We start from the raw sequence: 26232 nt of genomic DNA on the forward strand, positions 1-26232 counted from the left end.
TGAGATAAAGCTGAAACAAATAGTGGTATCATTTTTCACTGTCACTCATGTGTTTGAGTATCACAAGTTATTCAACCAACACAAAAAAATTAAAATCATAATGACACAGCATGTATTGTAAGTAAATTAAAACAATAGCATGTGTAACACAAAGACAGAGTAGCCGCACATTAAATGAAAACTAGCTGAATACAAACAACTGTCTACTACATAGCATAAAATGAAAAGGGTTCCAAGTGAGACAAGCTGATGGAGATGTCAAACATGATGGTGCCAAATGAGTTTCCTGCTGACTACTGTTTTCCAGAATGGAAATTTTTTTTAAAAAAATCATATTTGTGAAAATTTTTGCTAGGTATACTATTATCTCCAAATTAAAAAAAAAATTCCAATGCATCTGCCCTCTCAAAATAGAATAAAGCTCTAATTCTGTCTGTCAACTGCTGTTTTGATCACACATAATTTTGGGGGGGTTGACACTGACCCTTGTATCAACCAAAAGTAGTCCATAATGACGTGTTTTTTAAAACTTACTAGTTAAATATTAGAACAGTTACAGTTATCAATTTTTTTCACAGTATCAAATTTGACAAATTTGCATCAAAATCATGTGGAACACATCATGTAATTCAAAGCCTCAACTCATTTCCCCCCATATGTTGTTTCACATACTGGTTGACTGAGTAACACACATTAGCTTTTATTCTGAGGGAAGAATTGATCTCACCATACACTGACTAAATGACCATAAAGGAAATAAAGGTACTTCCTTTCTTTAGACCTATTCCAACATGTTAAAATATAAAAGAGAAAGACAAAGATAAAAAATAGTTGTCTTTTGTTCCTTGACAACCACCAGAAAAAATCATTTAATGAAATAGGTTTATTTTTTCATTTTATAACACTTGAAAGTTTAAAATGCACTTGTGTGTGTGTGTATATATAAACACACACACACACACACACACACATACATATGTATCTGCATAAGTACTCTTGTATACTAAAAGTATCCAGTTTTTGTTTATTTGCTTCAATGCACTACACTTTTATCTACAATTTCATTACATGTATACAGTAAATAGGCAAGTATGGATTTTATATTCTTAATGATTTATTTTTTTTTTCTATACAGGAAGGTTTAAAAAAATATTTGAGGCAGTTTTCCCAGTAATTTGACGCATAATAGATGTACCTTATTCTCAAAATTTTATTAGGGAGGTATAAAATAAAGATTCTATAATTTTAACTCAAATATCCATCTTTTAAAAAAATAGTGTTGCAGTTTTGTTTTTTGTATTACTTTTCAAAACTTCTCAAGTTTTTCTGTCATGGCACAATCTTCTAATACTTCAAATGTAGCAGGCAATTAAAAAAAAGTTGCATCTTCTGCCCTTGGAGGGCACTGTAGTGACTGAACAAAATATCAAATTTGGAATACTTTTGAATCACTTCACCAATGACTGGCCTGACCAAAGAAGGTTCACGCATGATGCATCATCACACAATTCATTAAGAGAAAGCTTGATTTCGCTATGGGAAGAAAAGATTCCTAGAAATATCTCACAGTTACTGCTTCTGTCACTGAGCAGTTAAGGGCCATCTGTCTCCTGTCTTAAGGAGGCCTTCTTACCATTCAGCTGGGGTGAGACATTGAAAGATGATCAGTGCTGTAGGATAATTTGGGCCTTAATATGTTACTACTATTCAGTGGAGTTTCAAGAACCACTTTTATTAACATGGGGAGAAAAAGCTGAGTAGGAGGACAACAATTTCATTGTCATTTGTTCAGTTAGATGGACAAATGGACAATCCCTCAGCTTGCTGCACTGATCACAGACAAGCAAAAGTGATTACAAGTTAATTGATCAGCCAGCAGGCATGGTCAGGTCATGACTGGGTGAAAAGCTCAGAGATCAGAAGTTCATAGGTTAGTTGACAATGGAAGCTTGCCCTGAAGTCATAATCCTTTGGTAATGATGGACACACATATTTTTTCTTCAAAGTTTAGTAAACACTGTACCTAATAAACCACTGGGTTCAGTAGGGTACAAGGCCAATACCATGTGCCATCTTTGAGTGAATAAATACCAATATCATGTGCCATCTTTGAGTGAAAAACACCCACCTTGTTTTCATGAGATTAAAAAAGAGAATATGAATACTAATTATGGCAATAGATATACCATGAAAGGGAAATAAAAGGTCAAACTCTTCTAAATAAATATGTGAACCTCTAAAATTAATGTTAGAGAAATCTAAATGAGGACATTTATAGAAAAACAAAAGGCTTGAGATGCTGGTTCTAAGCGGTCTATGACTAAATGATCCCTGGTATTTGGGAGCTACTGGGAAGGAGAAACAAAGGACAGCACCATGAAGTAAGTGAAGTGGACATCTGATGATGGAGGAAATGAGGGCCTAGGTGGACTTCAGAGAAAGTCCACATAGGACTCTCAGTTTCACAGGCTGTAGTTATGGGTAGTTCCTTCTAAGGCAGATAAATTTCTGGCCACTGGCCCTGCAGGATCTAAGAAGGGATGGGGAAATTCAGGAGAAAGAATATGCCTGATCAGACTGGTGCATGTGCAGTGGGTTTTCAAACAAACCTTTATCCAGGTGCTGAGATGATGGCTCAGAAAATATTAGTCTGCAGACATGGGGGCAAGTTACCTCCTACAGTGATCCACCAAAGCATCAACCCAGGATATCCGTTTTCCTCAATTCACCATAGCAGCTTATCCAGTGAACAGCAGATGGAAACATAACTCTGGGCATAGCTATCCAGTGGCAGTTGATTTAGAATGTCCTGAGTTCTAAACAGTTTACCAGCCACACAGGGCTCTGATCATTTGGTGTTCAACTGCTCATCAGGAAGGCAGTTGCCAGTGAAAAGACCCTGGAGAGGTTGGCCACAAGTGTGGACCTTACCCTTGACCTTTAGATAGGCTTCATTTGGATGAAATCATATTTTTGGCCAGTAATTATAATAAAAGAGGCAGGAGACTAGATTATGACTTGTGCCCTACTCTTGGCTCAGTCAACCCTTCTGGGACATCAGTCTTACCAAGGAGGCCTTAGGGGAGGAGTATTTGAGAAAGAGTGAGAAGAGTTCTGGGTTCATAGTCCTAAGGTATCAATTAGTCCCAGGTAAACAGATACATTACTGTAGCACATCCACCACTCATCAAAAATTTCAAATGCCTAAACTCAAAATTGTGGGTTACAGACTGTGCTTTATCCATCCCTCCAGGCTGATATGGGGGTCACAGAAAATAACATTTTTCATGAGCTTTACAGATATCCACCTGTAGAGGATGAAGAATAGACTTTCTTTATCAACTGCCCTGGAGGATGACATCTGTTAGACTCCTCTCTGTTCAAACACTGTCAAAGATTGAGCTTGTTCTTCCACACATTTAATGACAGGACACTTTAGCACACATATGAAGCACCAGTCTTCTTAAGGCTGCCTGTATGTGATCATTGTCAGCTTTATACCATTTCATGGATCAGATGAACACTTCTGTATCTACAAACAAGCAATTGAGGCACAGAGAGGTTTATTTAACTCTCACAGGTATGTACAGCTTTGAGATAGGATTTGAACATAAGCTACGTGGCTACAGACTCTGCTCTTGGTCACTGTTCTCTCTGCCTTTCTATGATTTCACCTTAATAAAGGTGTTTGTGCACACAAAAGTCTGTTGGGTTTTAGACTGCTCCACATTGCAATATCATCCTAAAGCCCAAATCTGCCTCAGGTGCTTTCTTCCCCAGTGGTAAAAAATGAGTTCAAAAGTATGAATTCTAATAACATTCAAATCCCTTTCTTCTAACTTTATTGAAACACAGATTGTGTTATTATTTACTCTGGAAACAGACAGCAAAACCTACACCAGAATTTTTTCTAATATTTATTTGTAACATTGTCTCCCATAGTCTGGTAACTGATACTCTAATCTCCCCCTCTATGAGATCAATTTTTCAACTTCCACCAAGGAGTGAGATTATGTAGCATTTGTGCTTCTGTGCCTTACCTATTTCATTTAACATAGGAATGTTCTTAATGTCAAAAAAACACAGAATTGTCACTGGGAAAAAATACAAATATCTAAGTTGCTGAGTATGCTATTATTGTATAATGTATATTTGAATTCAAAGTTCAAATTGTACTCCCGGATATTTACAATTGTCACCTGTCAATTAAAGCTGTTTGAACTGTTATTTGAATTATTATTGATGACCCTATGTTTTCTTGCCAGCATGTTGTCAACAGTTAACTCTGTTTTATCATATTTTCCAGGCTCTTGCTTTCCATGTAAGGGTTTTCAGGAGTCAAAACATCCTGAAGACTTCCACAGACTTTGGTCCAAAGGAGTTCGCCTGTGACCACCAAATAGTGTTTATCCGAAAGAAAAGTCAGACAAAGGTACTGTGGAAATCCAGTCATTGTGTCCATAAGGTTTCAATAAGGATTATAATTTATTCAGATTTCAATTCTTCTTTTGTTTGGTTTGTGCAAATTGAGCTCCAAAATTAATATCTATTTACCACTTAGTTTTGTGCTCTTGATGCATTCAACTATTGGTGGACATATTTGTTAATTCCCTAATTTATCTATTATGAATTGGCCTGCTACAAACATTGAAATGACTGTATCACTAAAGCTTGCTGATTTTAGTTCTTTTGAATAAGCCAAAAAGAGTGGAATAGCTGGGTCATACGGGTTCCACTCACAGTTTTTTCAGGAATTTCCATATTGCTTTCCAGAGTCATTGTAATAATTTGCAGTTCCATCAACAATGTGTCAGTGTACCTTATTTCTCACATCCCTGCCAGTATTTCTTTGGGTATCCAGTTTTCTCAGCACCATTGGTTTAAACCATTATTTCCTATTTAACATATATTTTGGGCACCCTTGTCAAGTATCATGTGGCCGTAAGTATGTGGGTTTTGCCTCTGTGTGCTATATTCTAATCCATTGATCTTTATATCTATTTTGAGGCCAATACCATGTGTTTTTGTTATTCATCTCTGTAGTATAATTTGAGATTGGGTATTGTGATGTGTCCTACATTGCTTTTCTTGCTTAGAGTTGCTTTGGCAATTCTCAATCTTTTATTATTACAAATAAATTTCAGGACTGATTTTTCAATACTCTAAGGAATTTCACTGGTATTTTGAAGGAGATTGTTATTGCATCTGGATATTGCTTTTGGTAGTATTGCCATTTTGATGTTATTAATTCTGTTTACCCAATAACATGGAAGGCCTTTTCATCATCTGTGCTCTTCTTCAATTTCTTTTTCAGTGTTCTATAGTTTTCATTTTAAAGATATTTTACCCCCTTGGTTATATTAATCCTCAGGTGCTTTTTTTTAGATTATCGTGAAAGGGATGGTTTTCCTAAAATCTATTTCAGCTTAATCTTTGTTGGTTTATAGAAATGCTATTGATTTATTAATGTTGATCCTGTATCCTAGTAGATTGCTAAATTTATCAGTCCTAGAATTCTTTTGGTGAATTTTTGGGGGAGTTTTCTAAATATAGAATCATGTCATCACCAAACAGAGGTAATTTGACTTTTTATTTTTCTATTTGTATCCCTTTAAATTCCTTCTCTTGCCTGATTTCTCTGACTTGACTTTTGAGAACAATATCAAATAGAAGTAGTAAAAGTGGACATTCTTGTCTTGTTCCTGACATTTGAGAAAAGCCTTTAATTTTTATCTCTGTTCAATGTGATGTTGACTTTGCCTCTGTCATAGATAGCTTTTATAATATTGAGTTTGAGTGCCTTCTATTCCTAGTTTCTCCAACATTATTTAAATGAATGATTACTGCATTTCATCAAAGACCTTTTCTGCATCTATTGAGATGATCTTATGATTCCTGTTCTTACTTCCACTTATGGTGTGTCAGCATTCTTTTTTCCCCACAGCTTGGACCAAAACCCTGACAAGAAAAAATAGAGGAGGAAAAGTTTTTTGGGGGGTTCATGTTTTTGAAGGTCTAAGTCCTCTGACAGCTGGCTCCATCCCACAGGACTTGAGGTGAGAAAGAACATCATGGTAGAATAGCGTGGTGGATGAATGTAGCTCAGAACATGGCAAGAAGCAAAAGAGAGTCTCTTCAAGACAAAATATATAACCAAATGTACATCCGCAATGACCCACCTCCTTAAGCCACACCCTACTCAGTTAATCCCTTTCAGGGTATTAATTCACTGAGTAGGATAAGGCTCCCATAATCCAATTTGCTTGCATGGTCTCACCCATGAGCTTTTGAGGAACTCTCATATGTAAATCATAAAAAGTGGTGAATTACATTTATTAATTTGCATGTTTAAACATATTTGCATCTCTGAGATGAAACCCACTTCCATTTGATGGTAGTGTACGGTCTTCTTAATATGGTTTTGAGTGCAGTTTACTAATGCTTTATTAAAGACTTTTGCATCTATATTCAACGAGTATATTGGTGTGTGGATTTTGTTCCTAGATGCATCTTTTATAGTTTTAATATCACAGTTATACTGGATTAACAGAATGTAATTGGCACTGTTCTTTCATATTCAATTTCATAGAATAATTTGACAAAGATTGGTGTTAGTTCTTCTGTAAAGGTCTGGTAGAACTCAGCTGGGAATCTATTTGTGCTTGGGCTTTCCTTTGTTGGGAAGCTTTCAATTGCCATTTCCATTTCATTACTTGATACATATGGGTCTATTAAGGTTTCCTCTATCTTCTTGGTTCAACATGTACAGGTCATATATGTCTCAACATTTGTCAGTGTCTTCTAGATTTTCCACTTTATTGGTGTATAAATTATCAAAATAGTTTCTACTGATCCTCTGGATTTCAGAAGGGGCTGTGTTGATATCACAGTTTCATCACTAATTTAGTTAATTTTTGTCTTCCCTATCATTCTTTGGTTAGCTTGGCAAAGGATTTATCAACCTTATTTATCTTGTAGAACAATCAACTTTTTATTGCACTGATATTGTGTATTTTTATTCTCAAATAATATTAATTTTGACATTCAGTATCTTGTGTTTACTTTGCCTTCTACTATATTAATAATCAGAGCAACATGGATGGGGTAAAAATTATACAAATTATATAATTCTACTACTTATTTAAATTATACTTCCTTAAGTTAAGAGAAAATAGGATGGAGAAGATGACAGAGAATTTGAACTATTATTAGAAGTTATCAGAAAAGAGGCAGAAGTTAGAAGATACAAGAGCCATGAACCAAGCCATAAACTAACCAGTAACTGTAGGAGCAAAACAATTTGTATCCAGGTATAAATGAACCGCATCTTAGTCCAATCAAGTTTTCATAATCAATAAGTGCAAATGAAACTATTAATGTGAAATTTAAATTATATGAATACACATATATTTGTTTGAGCCTATTCACAAAGTGAGAATAACTCCCCACATAAGATGATTTTTACCATATAGTGGTAAAAATTAACAAAATATGATGAAGTTATGTTTACAAAGGTAACATTTTAAAAAGAATAAAAAATAAAAATGGGAGTATGGAGAAAATAAATGAAAAAAGGCAAATATGAGAGAGAGAGAGAGAGAGAGAGAGAGAGAGAGAGAGAGAGAAATTTTACTGAGAAATAAAGGGCTTATTTCCACTGAGGTAGTCAAAATGTTGACAGAGGTGGATTTTCATTCTTTTTGTTAACTTGTAACCCTTGGGTTGAGGATTAGGGGTTGTTCAGTCCAATGACTTTGTGTTTCTCACTCAGAGTCTAGCTATTGTGACTGGGAGGCAAAGTTGGTTGTAGAAGATCTCAGTTTTTATTCTCCCAGTATAGGGTGGCTTAGCACAATTGGGGTGCTGATACATTGTGTCTTTCTGTAGCAGAGGTAATACAGAGATTTTTATTGGAGGTTCCAGTTATTGGGTTCCAGTTATTAGTCTTGACTGAAGTTTAGAATTTTGTGTGCTTGAGTTTGAGCACTGATCCACTCACCCCCACCTGCTTCCTGTGGAGAACATCTGGATTTATAGGGCCTCTGATAAAATTAAATTTTAGGGTGTTCAGACAAAACATCCACAGGTTTTGCCTTCTCTGCTATCAATATGAAATGCTGAGTATCTTCCATGGGGTTCAGATGCTCTTTTGTGGTAGTAAGCATCTTCCCAGTAGGTATTATGGGGCATCAGCAGCAATGGGCACTTTCTCATGATCCAGAGCCTGAAGTACCCAAGTAAAATTCCCTTTGCGCCTATTTAAGTCAGCTTTACTGGTTCAGGCAAGCTCTAGGAACTTTTTTAGTCACCTGCTAGTAAGTTCCTTTATGAATTCCCAATTACATCTCTATTTGCTACATTGTATGTGGCAGCCACTTTCCCCATCAAAGAGGGTTTTTTACATGTACAGAATGCTTCCTACCCATGGATTTGCTTTCACTGAACAACTTCACCAGCTGATTCTGACAATTAAAATCACTCTTCATCTCTAATCCACAGGTTTCTCTAAGTTTTTTTTTTTCTTTAAATTATCCACTGGCCACACTCTCCTTTGTACCCTCCTTCTCATCAGTATCATCACTGTTGGCCAAGCTGGCACAACTGAAATGTATTATTACTTTTTTATATGGCTTCCTTTTATTTATACATGCCAATAGAATCCATTTTACATAATAATACAGGCATGGAAAATATCTTCTTGTAATTAAAAATGTGGTACCTCTCCTTCCTCTTCCTTCTACCTACCCACTCCTCTCTTGCCTAAGCTTTCTGCTACTTGCTGGTAGTAATTTCTTATATTAAGTTTTTATGGATTTACAGGATGTTGAGATTCAATGTGGTGTATTCATGTCAGTACATGAGAAATTTAAGTCAGATTTATTGCACTGTCCTTCCTTTTCCCCTTCTCTCTCACTTCTCTTTATTTCCCTTTGTACATTGTACTAAACTAATCTCTACCCACAACCACTGGTTGGGCATCAGCTTCCACATATCATAGAATACTTTTCAATTTTGGCATTTGGGGGATTAACCTTTCACTTACCAGTATATTCTCCAATACCATTCATTTACCAGCAAAAGGCATAAAGTCATTCTTTTTTATGGCTGATTAATACTCCATTGTGTATCTATACCACATTTTGTTAACCATTCATCTGTTGAAAGGTACCTAGTTTGGCTCCATAGTTGTATGGTTTGAATGTGAGGTGATCCCCTTAAGTTTATGTGTGAGAAAATGTAAGAATGTTCAGAAGGGAAATGAGTTGTAATAGCCTTAACAATCATTTAATTAATCCTCTGATGAGATTAACTGAGTGGTAATTGGAGGAAGGTGGGGTGTGGCTGGAAGAGGTGGGCCATTGGGGGCATAGCATTGGGATTATATTTACAGTTGGCAAATCTCTCTCTCTCTCTCTCTCTCTCTCTCTCTCTCTCTCTCTCTCTCTCTCTCTCTCTCTCTCTCTCTCTCCTGTCTGAGTATCATGTGAGCTGCTTCCCTCCCTGATACTCTTCCTCAATAATGTTTTGTCTCATCTGGAATCCTGAGGAATGGAGCTGGCTGACTGATGATGGACTGAGACCTTTGAAACTGTGAGCCCTCATATAAACTTTTCCTCAATTATAATTATTCTTTTTAAGTCACAGAAGTGAAAAAGGTGACTAAAACAATAGTAAGTAATCGTGAATTGTGCTGCTATAAACTTTGATATGGCTGCATCACTTTAATATACTGATTTTTAATCTTTTGGATAGATGCCCAAGGTGTGGGATAATTGGGTCAAATTTCTAGTTTTTTGAGGAAGCCTATAAATGTCCAGAGTGGTTGCCCCAATTTTCAGGGACACCAACAATGTTTGAGTGTACCCTGTTCCCAAAATCTTCACCAACATATTGTTAATTGTATTCTTGATAATTACCATTCTTCCTGGAATAAAATGAAATTTCAAATGTTGTTCTAATTTACATTTGTCTAATTGCTCAAAATGTTGATCTTTTTTTATATATTTGTTGACCATCTGTATTTCTTCTTTTCAGAAGTATCTATTCAGTTTCATTGTCCATTTTTTTTTCCTTTGGGTTATTGGAAAGTTTTGGAGTTAATTCTGTGAGCTCTTTGTGTATTACCCTATCTGAAGTGCAAGGTGTAAAGAATTTCTTCAATCCTGTAGGCACTCTCTTCACTCTCTTATTTTCTTGGCAGTGAACAAGCTTTTTAATTTGTGCCATCACATTTAATTTAATGCCATCACATTTTTAAACTTTATTTTTTAATTTTCATGTGGTGCTGAGGATGGAAACTAGCACCTCATAGGTGTGAGGCAAGCCCTCTGCCACTGAGCCACAATCCCAGCTGGCATTTGTTAATTTTTAATTTAATTCTTGCAATGTAAGAGTGTAGTTAATCATTTATGTTCCCGACCTCATATGTTGGATGTTGGGCCTACCTTTATATAGTCAGTGCATGGTTTCTGGGGTAATTCCTAGGTCTTTATTGAAATTTGAGTTGATTTTTTGCAGCACAAGAGATAAGGGTTAAATTTTATTCTTCTATATGTGGATTTCCACTTTTTCTACCATCATTTTTTTTAAAGCTATATTTTCTCAAGTGTACATTTTTGGCACGTTTGTCTAGTAGGAGTGAACTGTTTTGATGGGTTTTGTCTCTGGAGTTCTGTTGTATCCCATTGATCATTTTTTCCTGTTTTCACGCCAACACAATGCTATTCTTATTACTATAGCTCTGGAGTATAATTAAGGTCTGTTATTGTGATGCTTCCGGCTTTGCTTTTCTAAAAGTGACTTTGGCTATTCTGGGCCTCTTTTTTCCCACATTAATTTCCTGACTGATTTTTTTATTCCTATGAACAACATCATTGAAATGTTGGTGGGAATTGTATTAAAAATGTATACTGCTTTGGTAGTAGGGCCATTTTGACAATATTCCTTCTGCCTATTCAAAGAACAAGGGACTTCTTTCCATATTCTAATGTCCACTTCAATTTCTATTTCTAGTGTTCTATAGTTTTCATTGTAGAAGTTTTTTTTATCTCTGTTGTTAGTTTGATTACCAAGTATTGTCTGTTGAGGCTATTTATGAATGGAATAGTTCCCCTAATTCCACATTCAGCTGATTTATCATTGGAGTGTAGGAATGTGATTGATTTATGGGTATTGATTTTTGTATCCTGCTACTTTGCTGAATTTATTTAAGAGTTCTAGAAATTTTCTGGTGGACTTTTATGGATCTTGTAAATATAGGATCATGTCATCAGCAAAGATACTTTCAGCACTCCTTTTCCTATTCATCTAATTTTCTTCTCTTGCCTAATTGCTCTGGCTAGACTTTTAAGGACTATTTTGAATACAAGTGGTGAAAGTGGGCATTCCTCTCTTTTTCCTATTTTTAGGGGGAATACTTACAGTTAATCTCCATTTAGAATGATGTTGGCTTTGGGTTTGTCATATGCAGCTTTTAACCTGTTGAGGTATGTTTCTTCTATCCCTAGTTTTTCCAAAATTCTAAACATGTTTGAATGTTATATATTGCCTAATGCTTTTTCTCCATCTATTGAGAAAATCATGTGGTTCTTGTCTAAATTAATTTATGTGGGTAATTACATTTATCGATTAGCATATGTTCTAAGAATACATCTAAGCATACATCCCTGGATGAAACCCACTTGATCATTGTGCACTGTCTTTTTGATGTATTTTTGTAAGTGATTTACCAGTAATTTATTAAGAATTTTTGCTTATATGATATGAGGATATTGATCTGAAGTTCTCTTTCTTGGATGTGTCTTTGTTTGGTTTTGTTGTGAGAATGACACTGGATTCATAGAATGTGTTTGGAGAAGTTCTGTCTTTTCTATTTCTGGGAAAAATTGAGGAAAATTGGTGTTAGTTCTTCCTTAAAGTTCTGGTAGAACTTGGCTGAGAATCCATCTGCTCCCAAGCTTTTCTTTATTGGTGCTATTTTGATGTTGTAATCAATTTTATTTCTTGAAATAGATTTTTAAATTTTTTTCTCTATTCTCCTATTTCTATTTGAGTAGGTGGTATGTCTCTAGGAATTTGTCAATGTCTTCAAGATTTTGTGGTGTATTGGGATATACATTTTCAAAATACTTTCTGATGATCCTCAGTTTTTCAGTAGCGTCAATGGTGACATTTCCTTATTTTTCAGATTTTAATATGTCAACTTTATTCCTTTATTTTGCTTATCTTGGCTAAACCTTTCTCAATTTTGTTTATTCCTTCAAAATACCAAGTTTTGTATGGTTCATCACTTGAAATTGTAGGCTCAGCAATGCCATCAGTAAAGACAATAATAATCATGTGTTATATCTGGTATTAAATAGAAAAACGTGTTATCTATGGTATCAACAGCAATACTTGCAACACTATTAATGATGGGGTGGGCATTATACAAACCAATCAGTAAAAAAGATAGTAAAACTAGGGTTATTTAAGAGGATAAAATAGACAGTAAAGTAGAAAAGAGTTTATCATCTCAAAAGGTGAAAGAAGAGAATGAAGAAGATATAGGATGTGATAATTATGAGGAAGAAAGAAAAAACAGAAGTAAAATATTAAAGGCAGAGCAAAAGTGAGAATAATAGTATTTGGCTGTTAGTAGAATAAAAGAAAGAGAAATAAGACATAAAGAAAAATGAACACCCATATAAAATAAACCCAAAATATATGAATAAAAAATCTTAACCCTTAAAAATAAGGCAAGGAAAAATAAGTACACTTTTTTAAAAATGAAACAAATGAGAAACTGTAAACAAGTAAGTATACATATATGAATCATTTAGTACACAAATGCATGTACATACATACACACATTCAAAAGACAAAATCAAATAACAATAACAAAAACTGATGAAGAAAAAAAGGAGATTATTAATGAAAAATTAAAGAATCATTTCCACTGAAGTGGTCAAAATAGTCAATAAAAATATATGTTCACTGTCTATGCCCAACTGTGTTTCTTTCCATTTCTTCTTGAGATATGTACTGAGCATAAGCATGAGGGCCAATGGTTGTTAAACCTTTCTTCTTTTTGTGTTGCTCACCAAGTTGCCAAGAGTTCAGGAATTCTCAGCTTCCCTCCTCACCACTGTGAGGTACGATGGGATGGGAAATACAGTCTGCTGAAGTTTTGTCTGCACAGGCCAGTTGATGCACTTTTAGGGAGGCTCACTTCGGAGATCTGTGAGAGGAATTCCTATAGGTAAAGTTCCCACTGATGGGGCTTAGGTCCAATCAGGCCCCAGGGTCTTTGCCTTGTGGGTATTGCTCTAAAGCAATTCTATCAATGTACCAGTTGGGTCCAGCATTTGCAAATTTCTGCCAGGAGACTATTTCTGGAGTCTCCCCGGGATTCCACTTGTATGGTGGGGGAGCCAATACTTCATTCCCTCTCTGTCTGTGGAACAGATTTTTTATGGTTCCATACTGAGCGTGTATTCACACCAGCTTGTTCAAATTCTCAACCCACTTCAGCTGGTCCTGTGAGCCACCAGACTCAAAAAGAGAAGGGAACAGGGCTCTCCTCCACATGTCTGACTTTAGCACCCCTGGGTAGAATGCTCTCCATGCATTTTGTGCTAGCTCTGCTAGGCAAAGCCTAGGTCCTGCAGCAGGTGCCTATATCTTCTATGATTTTTTTAGTTGACTATTAAGTTTTGGTGAGTTCCTCCCACCTCACTGAGAAGCAGTCTTCTTGACTTGTAAGTCTGGAGCTGAGGAACTACCGGGGGGCACAACCTTCCTCAAATCTGCCATCTTTTCTTCCCATGAAAGCATGGGAAGACTTCTATTCTTTTCAAGATGTCAAAATATGTTTGAGGGCCAAAATATACTCCTTCTTGATGGATATATCATGTAACCTTGAAAAAAAATTCATTTTCTCATTGTTGTATAAAGTATTTGGAAAAATGTCAATTAGAGCTATTTTATCATGCTCATTCTGCAGATAGAGATGATGCCTAGCCAAATAATCCAGGTTTTTGACTCTGTAAGTGGGAGAGGCAATAAGTGTTCAGTAATGGGCCCCAATGTTGATGCTCTGGAATAGAGAACTGTATTCATCACTCAAACACACTTCCCCACTGCAGGTTGTTCTGATATAGTTGTGTAATCATATCTCCTTACATAGATCTGAAATATTGTTCATTATTGTAAGGTGGCCACAGTGGTCATCTCTGTAGGCAGATATCCTCCTAGGGCTGCAAAATGTAAAACATACATAGCCCGCATGATTGCAGTATAGTTGTAAAACCAAAGGCTCTGTTTCTCATTTGTTTCTTGTTCCTCTTTTTGCCATACATTTTCACTAAAGTCCATATCAAGAAATGCTCTGAAGTGGCTGGGGATATAGCTCAGTTGGTACAGTGTTTGCCTTGCATGCACAAGGCCCTGGGTTCAATTCTCAGTACCACAAAAAAAGTAAAAAGAAAATAAAGGAAATGCCCTGAATAATCCCTAATCAATAACAAAACTATAATAACCATCATTCTGTATCCTCCTAGTTTCCTCAAAGGGTATGGTGCAGTCACTTCCTGCAGAACACATGGGTCAGGAGGACCCATAAAATGCCATGGTGAGTTTGCTTATCTTCCTCTGAAATACAAATGTTGCTCTTTACTTTCTCTTTCTATTGTAACATGATATGATTTCTTGGAGATGACACACACAGTTTTCTCAATGGGGAGATTCTCAAGGGGGAGTCTGTTGCCAACTGAGACCTCACTGAAGGCAACATTAACAACAACCAGCATCAGCTACATACTGTACATTAGCAAGCTTTGTGCTCAGCAGCAATTTTCCCTTCTGGCAAAAGAATTCCATAATTGTCAATTAAAATACCTGAGATACAAATCACGCTTGAGTAGTTGTGTCTTCTGGTGGGAGTAGGTTTGCTTTGTTCTTGTTTTTGAGTTCCCTTGACTTGACCACTTTCTCATCTGCTTTTCTAATGTCACCAAGTAAACAAAAGACTTGTGCACACAGGACTTGTGCACACATGGCTTGATCTTCACAGTGACTCCTTTTTTTAATTACAGGAGGACTCAAGAGGAACCATAACTGGTATCCATCCTGGCCTCACTCTCTTGCTAGTGTATAATGTAGATGATGCCAAGGGTAAGATGGTCTTACTCCCTTATGTATGCAGAATCTCAGTGATTCCCACTTTCTGCAGGCAGATTAGAAGTGAGGGGGTGGTGATAGAAATTGATTTGCAAAAAAAAGAAACAACTCTGTCCTCACCAGTCCTTAGGGCTCTGAATGTAGTAATGGCATTTTATTGTTCATAACACTTCACTCATGACAGTTTTTCTCATTTATATACATTTTCTGTGAAAGGCTTCAGAATTCATTTTCCCAAACCCATTTTAAGCATAAAGTTCTAGAGAGGATCATTCCTGAGCAGTGACTCTCAAGTCCACAATATGCTGCACTCACTTATAGTGGGAGTCTGATATAGGAGATGCCCAGGCCTGAGTTCCCTGAAGCTGAGGCAGGACTCAGTTTTCATGTTTCAATTGATTCTGGAAGTTGCCTTATGATGGTTCCTTTTGTAGACACTGCTTTCTGAGAAACATGTTTAAAATGGAGGGATGTCATGGGCCTTTGCTACAACAGCTGCAACACATCTAGTTGCAGACCAGGCACATGGGCTCTAGTGAAGGACAAGGTCAGCATAGCAATGGTGTCTGATCCCATCCCACAGTTTACGTTCTTGCTGCTCCCTGTATGGCCTGGAGGATATCACTTTGACAGTGTCTCTGATAAATCTTCACATTGTCAGATCCAAAAGCTACCTAGGTCCTTCCCATTATACATACATGGATACTGACACTGACAGGTCATTGTGAGGGTGGAACCACTGTCCTTATCATTCCTGCTCATCCCTGAGCTCAGCCCTGTGCAGAGTATCTTCTTCTTAGATCCCATGAGCATTGGATGAATACCTCTCTGTGCTAAGATCTCACTTTTTCCGAGTGTTGGGCTCCACACTGAGCCAGATATTCACCTGGGATCTGACCAGGATCAGGCAGAAAGGGTAGAGGAATTAAGAAGATAGCATGTTGTCCTACCCTTACTCTGACAGTTTTCATAACTTCTAGGCAGGATGTGCTAGACCCTGCTGGGAGCCATCTGGATCTGAATGTTGACTTCATTGATGTAGTGTTCTTAGTCCCTCAGAGAATGGCCCTTTGGCATGTGTCCACAATCTACTTACAAGTGAATTGTATTATTAATCTAGCAAACACCTCTGCAATGAAATCCAAGGGAATTAAAGTCATGTCTTCCTCATCTTTGAATTCCAGGTCTTTGCCATTCAAAATGACAGTAACTACATGGATGTGCTAATTTAATTTAATTTAAATTTCGATACTTAACATATAGAGCCTCATCCTAGTTCCACATTTCAAGTGCCCAGTAGACATTTTGTTGTAGGCAGCTCATCTGATTCTGGCACAGTGTCTGTTGCATGAATTCATATTCCTCAAACTTTCTGCATGACAATTTGATCTGTTTCCAGAAGAGAGTGATATTGTGCCAGTGGAAGTAAGAATTTGAAATTTCACTCCTTTAGCTCCACTCTCTCTCTTGAAAGTTTGTAATTCTTTGTAGCATCTTGGAGGCTTCTGAAACTACAGAGCTCATAGAGGGTCTGAGAAATTATAGGAGAGACCAGGGTGATCCTATTAATATTAGTGTTTCCATGTTTTTCTTGGTATTAAGAAAACATTTGAGACTGCATAATTTATACAGGTGTGTTTAGCTTACAGTTCTGGAGATTCAAGAATGTGGCACTGGCATCTGCTTGGCTTTGTGAAGTTCCTCTTAATTGTGTGTAATGATTTTGGGGGTCATCATGGGTGCAGGAAGGAGACATCACATGAGGAGACAGGAAGACAGCAGGGATTAGAGGTCCCAATTGCTCTTTTAATATAAGTAGAATCTAACAAGGGTATGAGAAAACTCTATTTCCTCTGAGGCTGATGCCCTCAAATGACCTTGTCATGTTCAACCAGACCCCTCCTCTTAGAGGCTTCACAACTCTCACCATGGCCACATTGAGAACCAAGTCTAAATCATAGGATCCTGTGGCAGACAATAAACAGCCAACCCTAACACCCATTGTGAGCTTAATTGGTGTGGAAGAAAGCATGAGACAATCTTAATTAATGTTGCTGAAGTTTGTGTCTCTAAAGGTGGGATGTACAGCCAAGCATATTGCTAGAGCAGTGAGGATGAAGAGCCTGCATTTAGGGAACAGCCCTTGTGGTATGATCCAATGGGAAAGGTTTCCTGGTAGAAGTTTAGTCCACCTACTTTTGTGAAGACTGAGGAATGGGTATGAAATAAAAGTTAACAGAAATTATGTATTGCTTTCATAGTATAATTACATAGGAATAAGAATTAGTAGACATACTTACTTCGAGCATTCTGTTTATAATATCCTTTTGCTTTGCTAGTTAAACAAAATCTTCCCCATAAGACCCACTCTGCCCTGCATTTTCCTCTACTAACCATCAAATAGGTTGGCTTACATTGGCAGACATTTCTTAGGAATTGTGCATGAAAAATTTAGATCTGGGCTTTGGGTTTGACAATGTAATGGAAGGAATCTAGTGAGAAACACTTTCTAAGTGGTAGTTTATGAATGTGGAGTTAACGTTTTCTATACAGTGGATAAATTCCCTCTGCATATTCTGTCCATATAGCAGCACTTTCTCTTCTATTTATTGTATACTCCTAATTTAAAAAACATTTCCACATTTGGAGGATTTAAAGAAAATTTCCTCAGTGCTACCTGGACAGGCCTCTGTGTTCTCCTATAAAAGAGTAAGAGAAGCTCATCCTTGAACATGTTTCTCACCTCCGGTCCTCATCTAATTTCTAAACCCTGGGACTAGAAGGAAAAATCTGAATTTGCTCGTATTCAAGAGCCCTATGTCCAGAAACACAGGGAGATAGTGGCTTCCTCTTGGAGGAACAGGATGGCACAGAAATCACTACTGAGTACAGTGGTAAGATGTGAACTGAAAAAGAGCTCTTGGGATCCCAGATCTATTCCTCATTGCAGAGGTGAGGTAATGGAGGCCAGGAGACACGAGTGCAGACAAGAGGAAGAATGGAGAGCTTTGACTTTGGGCTACAGAACACCATAAGCAGCAACAACTCAAGTTCTCACCTTGACTTTAACTCTGCCTTTCCTTTATCCAAGGCCACTTCTTCACAAATATGGCCTTCATACATAGAGAAGACATTGTAACAGATTCTGAGGATGAGGATGAGGAGAAAAGGACCAGAAATCTGCAAGTAATTGATTTTCTATTGGAGTCTCTTATTTATCCTTTCTTATGTAGAAATTCTTTGTAGTTTTTCCATATTTCCTCTTTCCAACTTTTTATGAGTTTTCTAAAGGTGAATTTTTATTCAGATATTTGAAGTTCTTGGACTTTAATGTCTGTTAAATCTCTCTACATCAATTTTCTTAGTTTTTCCCTGGTTTCTTACCTCACGCTGCACCACCGAATCATCCTGAGTAAACCTTCATGGCCATGCATTGAGCTTTTGGGACCTCAAAAACACTGCATTCTTTCCTGATACATGGGACACAATGTCTCTCTGTTCTAGCCATCTCTGCACAACTGGCTTCTCTTGCCCTTGCTGGCTCTGATCATACATGGATGTTCCCTTCCTTTCCTATGTCAAGATTACACAATTAGAAAGTAATTCTCCCAACAGGAACCTGGTTCCACGGATCCTGTCCTGACTTAAAATATGGGCTCAAGGCAACAAAGGTGATAAATAAGTTTAGGAAGAGGAAATGTGAATGTGGAGAGAATGGGAGGGAAAGCAGAAGTCAGATAAGTGCACATATTCTCCTCTGCTCCTCTAACATTCTTTGTTGCACTTTATGCAATCCATCAGAAGCAAGGAGAGCATTGAAGTGGCCCCTATTGCATGTGACCATGACCATGCAAGGGGAGGTACAATTATGGTTAAAATAAGTGCAGGAAGCTGTCTGAGGATGGAGCTATAGAGAGTAGGGCTAGAGGAGCAGGGTCCTTGCTCCACCCTGTGTCATCACAGGTGCTGCTCCTCAGGGTGCCAGATGTGTGCTACTCAGCCTTTACACCCAAATTTCCTAGAGAACCCTTCTCATTGCCTCATGTTCACTCTCTAGGGGAGCAGCCTCAGAAGGTTCTGAAGGTGAATGTCCATGGGAATTTGCTCCTGAGGACATTTGTAGACACTCTGCCCACAGACAACACCCTCAGCTGAGGGCAGCATACTAGCCTCAGTGCTCCCTGACTATGTCTCAGTGGAGATCAGGGCCCAAAGTCACCTTGCATAACCTGAGGAAAATTGTTCCTGGACAGCAACTCCTCCCAAGTTACCCCTCACCTGATTCTTTGTTACAGATTGCTATGAGGACACCTGGGAGGACAACAATCTTTGGTCCCGGGGCTCAGAAGAGGTGAAGCTTGCCGTATAGAGAAGCTGGAATTAGCCATCAAGACATGGTGCAGGAGCTGCCTTGCTGGTTTTCCTCTCTCACATGATACACAGTTCTGTATCATGTAGAACTGTACAGATTTATGTCTGCTTTGTTAAATAAATTAAATGATAGTATTTAATGTTAAAGCTTTATATTAAACAACATTTACCCATTTATAAAATAAAACATCACAGGAAAACACACTAAACAGAGGTAGATTTCCTTGAGGTTGATCTTAATGAGTTACTAAGCAGTTACCCTAGTGTACCCCCATCACCAACACTCCTCTCCTCCCATATCTTCACCTTCCTATTTTATTTTACATTTAATTTTTTATTAAAACATTTATTAAAATAATGCTATGGGTTAATGGAAACAGCAAAGAATCAAATACTTAAAATGCAAAGCTAGCTGAATACAAAACGACTGTCTATTGCAGAAACCCAACTAAAACTCAAAGGTGTCTAATTAATGTGTTCATTTATTATCTAACTAACTAAAAGCCCAAGAAAGTCAAGACACTCAATACAATAACATACTGCAAAACAATTGGCAATTTTCAGTTATCAAATTGTGGATTTTGCATGTTGTATTCTTTTTTCAATCAAGAAAAAGTTATTTTTAAATGTCATATTGCATATATATATATAATACAAGACAGAAAAATATGTTATAAACTTGTAACCATGACTATAAATACAGGTTTCTCATAGGCACTACTTTTATTATGGTATGTATAGAGCATGTCAGCTACTAAGATAATAAACACTAGACAAAAAACACACGTCAGCTCTATGGTAACACACCAGTGACACACCCAATTGCCCAGGCTAAAAATTGCATAATACTGTCAGAAAAAAGACTTAAAAACTACATACTTTAATAAAAAATAAATTCAATAAACAATTATAATACTAAGAACCAAGGCATTCATATTTCAAAATCATACTTTTTTTTCTGTTGATCCAATATTTTTTCAACTAAATTTTCAAAAGTTTGTTCACAGCCAACATTACTCATTAATATCACACATCTGTTATGTCATACATTTACTTCCTTCCCCATAAAAGCCCTTTGATAAACATCTAAATGTCCAGGTTTAACATAGTTAAGATGAAGCTGTATAAGATACTGGTATCATTTTAAACTATCACCTCAAATGTTTGAGTTTCACAAATTTATTCAGCCAGTAAACAAATAAAAATCATAATGACACAGCATATATTGTAAATAAATCAAAACAAAGGTATATGTAACAGAAAGAGCAGTGGAACATTAAACCAAAGCTAGAATACAAAACGACTGTTTATTGCATAGGACACAAACTGAAAAATGGATCGAAGTGAGACAACTTTATAGAGAGGTCATTAGGAAGGTGCTAACTGAGCTTCTGCTAACATTGACTGAGAAGACAAGAAAGTATGGAAGAGGGAAGAGTAGATAAGGTAATATTTGTCACTTGAGATTTGCCACCTTTGGTACTGAGCAGTTAATGATTTACTCTAGTGTTTAGATATAGGCTTTATATGCAAATTTTGAAATATAAAACTACTTTATGAGAATTTGGAGGTTTAAACTGAATCAGTATTCATATGCACAATGATGCTCCTTTTTCACATTCTTTTAAAGTTAAAAAAAAGTGGCAAAAAAGGGCATATGTGGAAAGATGGAGGGATATTGCTGAAGCTATCAGAGATGGACTATGCAAGTTACCTGGTATGCTATCAACAAGTCTGGTTAAATTTGGATCATTTAAAAACACTGTTGTCTGGAATGAAAATCACAAAATTCATATTTGTGAAAATTTTGATAGGTATATTATTATCTCCAGTATGAAAAAAAAAACACACCCCTTCTCCTAATAGAATAAGGCTCTAATTTTTTCTGTCAACTGTTGTTCAGATCACCCATAATTTTTATCTCAAAATTCTTTGGGTTGGCTTTGAAGGTTGTAACAAAAAAGTACTAAATTATGATATGTTTTTAAAAACTTACTAGTCAGATATTATAACAGCTATCATTTTTTTTTTCACAGTATCATATTTGGCAAATTTGCCTCAACGTAATGTGGCACAAATCATATAATTCAAGCCCTCGACTCATTTGTTCCCTTCACATCTTTGTTCACATATGAGGTGACTGAGTAGCATTAACTTTTATTCTGAGGCAGGAGCTGATCTTAAAAGACACTGGACTAAATGACCATCAAGGAAAATAAGGCACTTTCTTTTCTTTAGACTTATTCCAATACTTAAAAAATAAAGAAAGATGAAAATGCTCTTTTGGCCTTTTCATTTAATAAAATAAAGGGTCTCTTTGTTATTTTTCTTGTTTATATCACTTGAAAGTATAAAATTTCCAAAAACTTATACATTTTATTCTTCACTAGCACCTTTGTATAGTAAAAGTATCTATTATATGTTCATATGTTCAATGCACTACAGTTTTCCCTACAATTCATTACATGAACACAGCAATATGTAAGCACACATTTTACATCCTTAATGGTTCTTTTCTATAAGGGAAGTTTAAAAAAATACTTGAACATTTTGCCCAGTAATGTAACATAATGCATGTACCTTACTCTCAAAAAATTTTAAGGGTATATGAAATAAACTTTCTGTAATTTTAACTTAGATATCCATCTTTTAAAAAGAGTGTTGCAGTTTTGCTCTGAAGGGGCACTGAAGCAACTGAACCACACATCAAATTTGAAATATTTTTTGAATCACTTCACCAATGACTTACCTTACTGAAGAAGATTCATGCATGATGCATCATCACGCAGTTCATTCAGACAGCTTGACTTCCCCATGAGAAGAAAAGGTTCCTAGAAGTCTCTCACAGTAACTGCCTTTGTCACTGAGTAGTTAGGGGCCATCTGTCTCCCTCCTTAAGGAGGCCTTCTTGCCACTTGCTTGGGGGTGGCACATTGAAAGATGGTCAGTGCTGTGGGATAAATTGGGCTTTATTGCTTTACTTCTATTCTGCGCAGTTTATAGAACCACTTTCACCCAAACGGAGGAAACAAAAGCTGAGTTGGAGAACAACAATTTCTTTGTCTCTTTTTGATTGGATGGTAAGACAAACAGACAAGCGCCTCAGCTCACAACACTGATCACAGGCAAGCAGAGGCAATTACCATTAAATGATTAGCAGGCAGGCATGGTTGAATCATCACTGGGTGAAGAGTTCAGAGGTCAGAAGTTCATAGGTTAGTTGCCAGTGGCAGCTTTCTATGATTACATCATGCCTTGAAACTTTAGTTGCCACCACACCTAATACACCACTGTGTTCAATAGGTCACTCAAGGATTGATGTAGTGGGTGCCAACCATGTAAGGGTATTTGTAGGGGATGTAGATTGAACCCAGCCTCAGGCCCTGAAGGGACTATTGCAGCAATTGGTTGAGGAGTTCCTTTTGGCATAACAGAGGTCTGTATTTGTCCAATCAAAGGCATTAAGGTAGGGTCAGCTGGGTAAGAGTACTCAAAGCAGCTGGTGGGAGGACAGGCACAAGACAAGTTATGATCCTAGGAGCAGCCTGGGCTATGGCCACAAGAGAATAGGCAAGGGATGGTGATTTAACATTAGAATCTCTGCAGGTGTCATTCAAAATCAGGAGCTCCATCAGCTGCATCTTATTCAGGCTGTTTTCTCCTTCTGCTGCAGGTACCTGTAGTTTCTTCACTTCTTCAACTGCTCTCTTCAGTTTTATTTCTGCTCTGATTTGAGCATCTTTCACAGTGATTAGTATACGTAATTAGTATATGTAGTTCTTTTAGATGCTCCCGATTGGGTTTGCATCTAACTTGTTCCTCTTCCTTTTCCTCATTGAGCCTTTGCCTCCGACCATTATTTTACATACAGTTTCTGCTTCAAGCTGTTTAGTTGTATGTCCTCTGGGTCCAAAGATTCTTGTAACAAAATTAAAATGTGGGCATTCTTTCACAGGAATATAAATTTTTCCTCTAATTGAACAATAGATCTCACAGCAAAACAGGTGATTCTGTGCTCATTTTCTCTGTACTGACATTCAGTATGTACATGCCTTTCTATACTCTGATAATTTCTTCCTCCAGCAGCTGCTGGAGGTGGTTGAAGATCCAAAAGAAGTTGAACAGGCTTCTCAAGAGCTTCTTGTTGTTCCTTAGCTGCATCTGGTAATCTGGGATGGGTTTCAGCTTCTTCTTGGTTTCCATTTCCCCAACCATATTCCAGGATCCGTGGTTCACTCCACCCTTTGCCCCAGCAGTTGGCGCCAGAGAAGAGGAATCAAGGTGGGGGTCCAGCCCTGGCTGCCCATCCCTGGCTGCCTATCCCTGAAGACTCTGCATCCAGCTCTGCAAGAGCACCAGCACAGGGCCCAATGCCAAATCCACAGCAGCCCTCACTTACCTCTTCCCAATGTGCTCTGGCCACCCTAGGCCACCCTAGGCCACCCTAGTCCACCTGGATGGAGCTCTCTTGCAAGGCTGGAGGTGGAGGCAGGCCAATGCTGGTGCTGGGCCAGGGCGCCTCTCCTGTTGCAGCACCACAAATGCTTCTCCCATTTTCTCTTAATTGAACACAGTAACTTAAAATTTAGCACTCGAAATCTGTCATATCAAAGGCACTATAGGGATTTTTATTGACTGAATTCAATAATGGGAGCAATATTACTAGAGGTCTTCCATGACACCTTGGATGTCTGGGCATTTATTCTTATAAAGAAGCTTGGATGTTATCAAATCCATGGCTCCCCACAGCTCTCTTTGAGACTCTTCAGTATCTTGCTCTATTTCCCTCAGGTGAAGAGGGTTTCTCTCTAAGAGGGTGAGGAGTTTCTACTTGACATTTATTCATACATCATTTGCTCCTGTATTCTAGATGCAACAAAGGATTTTTCTTCTTTAAAGGCCAGATGTCGATAGGGTATCATCCTTCCCAGTCAGTGCTTAGAATTCTCTTGAAAAATCCAGCCCAAAGCATTGTTTTATTTCCAGAAAAAATAATTTGAATTAGTGTTTAATATTTGCTTTGAACCTTTGTTTATATTTTTTTTTCTCATTTTAGCACCGGTTAGATCTCCTGTGGTTATTATCTTTGGCTTTTGGCATTTTTGGTCAGATCTCTCATTATCTCTTACTTAATTTCTTTGAAATATTTCCTTCTCTTTAACCTTCTGTTTCTTGTCAGGCCAAACCTCCACTGTTTCTTCTGCTGTACTTCGTAGTACTGAAGTAATCTTCCAATGTCTGCTTATTCTCTCCTGATTTCTGTCCATACACTTCTCTCATCCTGATCATTAATCCCATTTCATCGTTTGGTTCTCATTTTTGTTAAATATACGTGACAGTAGGGTGTATTTTGACATATTATGAATATATGGAGTGCCACCCATTACAATTTTGATCCCATTCTTGTGGTTGAACATGATGTGGATTTACACTGGTCCTGTATTCATACATGAACATAGGCAAGTTACAGCTCATTCATTATACTGTCTTACCTATTCCCAGCCCACCTTCCTTCCCTTCATTCCACATAGTCTAATCCCATGAACCTCTATACTTTATCTTTCCTGATAAACTTTCCTTCAGTTTTAGAAAAGTACATTACTCAGTAAATAAGTCCTATGAAGGCTGAAAACTTCTGTGTTTTGTAGTGGCATTATTCAGTTCTTCTTTCTTTCCCTGCAGTATCTTTTGAGGGAAATGGAATTCATATATTTATGTTGGTCACTTTGATATGAAATTAGTTTTGTGAATTTTTATGAGTGTCAGGATTTAGCAAATTTGTTCCAGCTTACCAGAGTTTCCATCTGAAATTTCTGTGCAATGCTTATGAATTTGCCAGCTGTCTACTGCATTTGCTAGCTCTAGATTCATTCTTTAATAAGTCTTTTCTCTCATCACCTCCTTTGTACTTAGATTTCCTGATTGTGATATTTTGCTTAATTATTGTTCCTCCACTTGTGGTCTTTCTTAGGAGACAACTGCTACCACATTAACAAAACCTGTAGTCATTCCCTTTAAGTAGGTGTCAATTTGATAAACCTTTTTAACATTTGTAGAGAAAAATTATTGTCAAATTTCTTGGCATTTTTAAAATATATATGTTTGCATGTATAAACAAGACAGCCATATTATTCCTAGAACAATATTCAGTCTTTTAAAAGATGAAAAACCTGTCATTTACAACAGAATTTGTGAACCTAGAAGACATTATGCTAAGTGAAATAAGTGGACAAGGAAATTTTCTTAGATGTGAAATCTAAACCAATTAAACACATAGAAGCAGAAAGTAAAATGGTAACAGCCAGATGATTGGAGTCGGGGAAAATGGGAAACTGTTGGTTGAAAGTTTTCAAGTTTCATTCATGCAGAATGAGTAACCTCTGGACAGCTCATCCCCAGCAAGCTTCTTGCAGTTAGTAATATTGTATCTGGATATTTGTTGAGAGAGTAGATCTTAAAGGTTCTCAACATACAGACTCAGAAAGAAGGCAAGTATGTGAGCTGGTGTATGTGTTAATTAGCTCAATTGTGGCAATGGTTTCACAATGTATATAAACATCCAAACATCCCATTGTACTCCTTAAAACATACAATTTTTGTTTGCAAATTTTACCTGAATACAGATAAAAATGTTGCAACAAAAGCTAGGTTTTTGTTGTTTAGTTTTAGATAATTAAATCATTTTAGAAAAACTATTTCACA

General features: G+C 37.1%; 1 pseudogene; it reads right to left on the reverse strand.

Moving 5' to 3' along the window:
* Window positions 1–1931: 1931 nt before the first annotated feature.
* On the reverse strand, window positions 1932–23745 carry LOC124108978 (KH domain-containing RNA-binding protein QKI-like; annotated as a pseudogene).
* Window positions 23746–26232: the final 2487 nt, after the last annotated feature.

The sequence above is a fragment of the Marmota monax genome, unplaced genomic scaffold, assembly GCF_021218885.2.
Source record: "Marmota monax isolate L192 unplaced genomic scaffold, Marmota_monax_Labrador192_F-V1.1 WCK01_AAM20220418_F8-fsc00462, whole genome shotgun sequence".
NCBI classification, from domain to species: Eukaryota; Metazoa; Chordata; class Mammalia; order Rodentia; family Sciuridae; genus Marmota; species Marmota monax.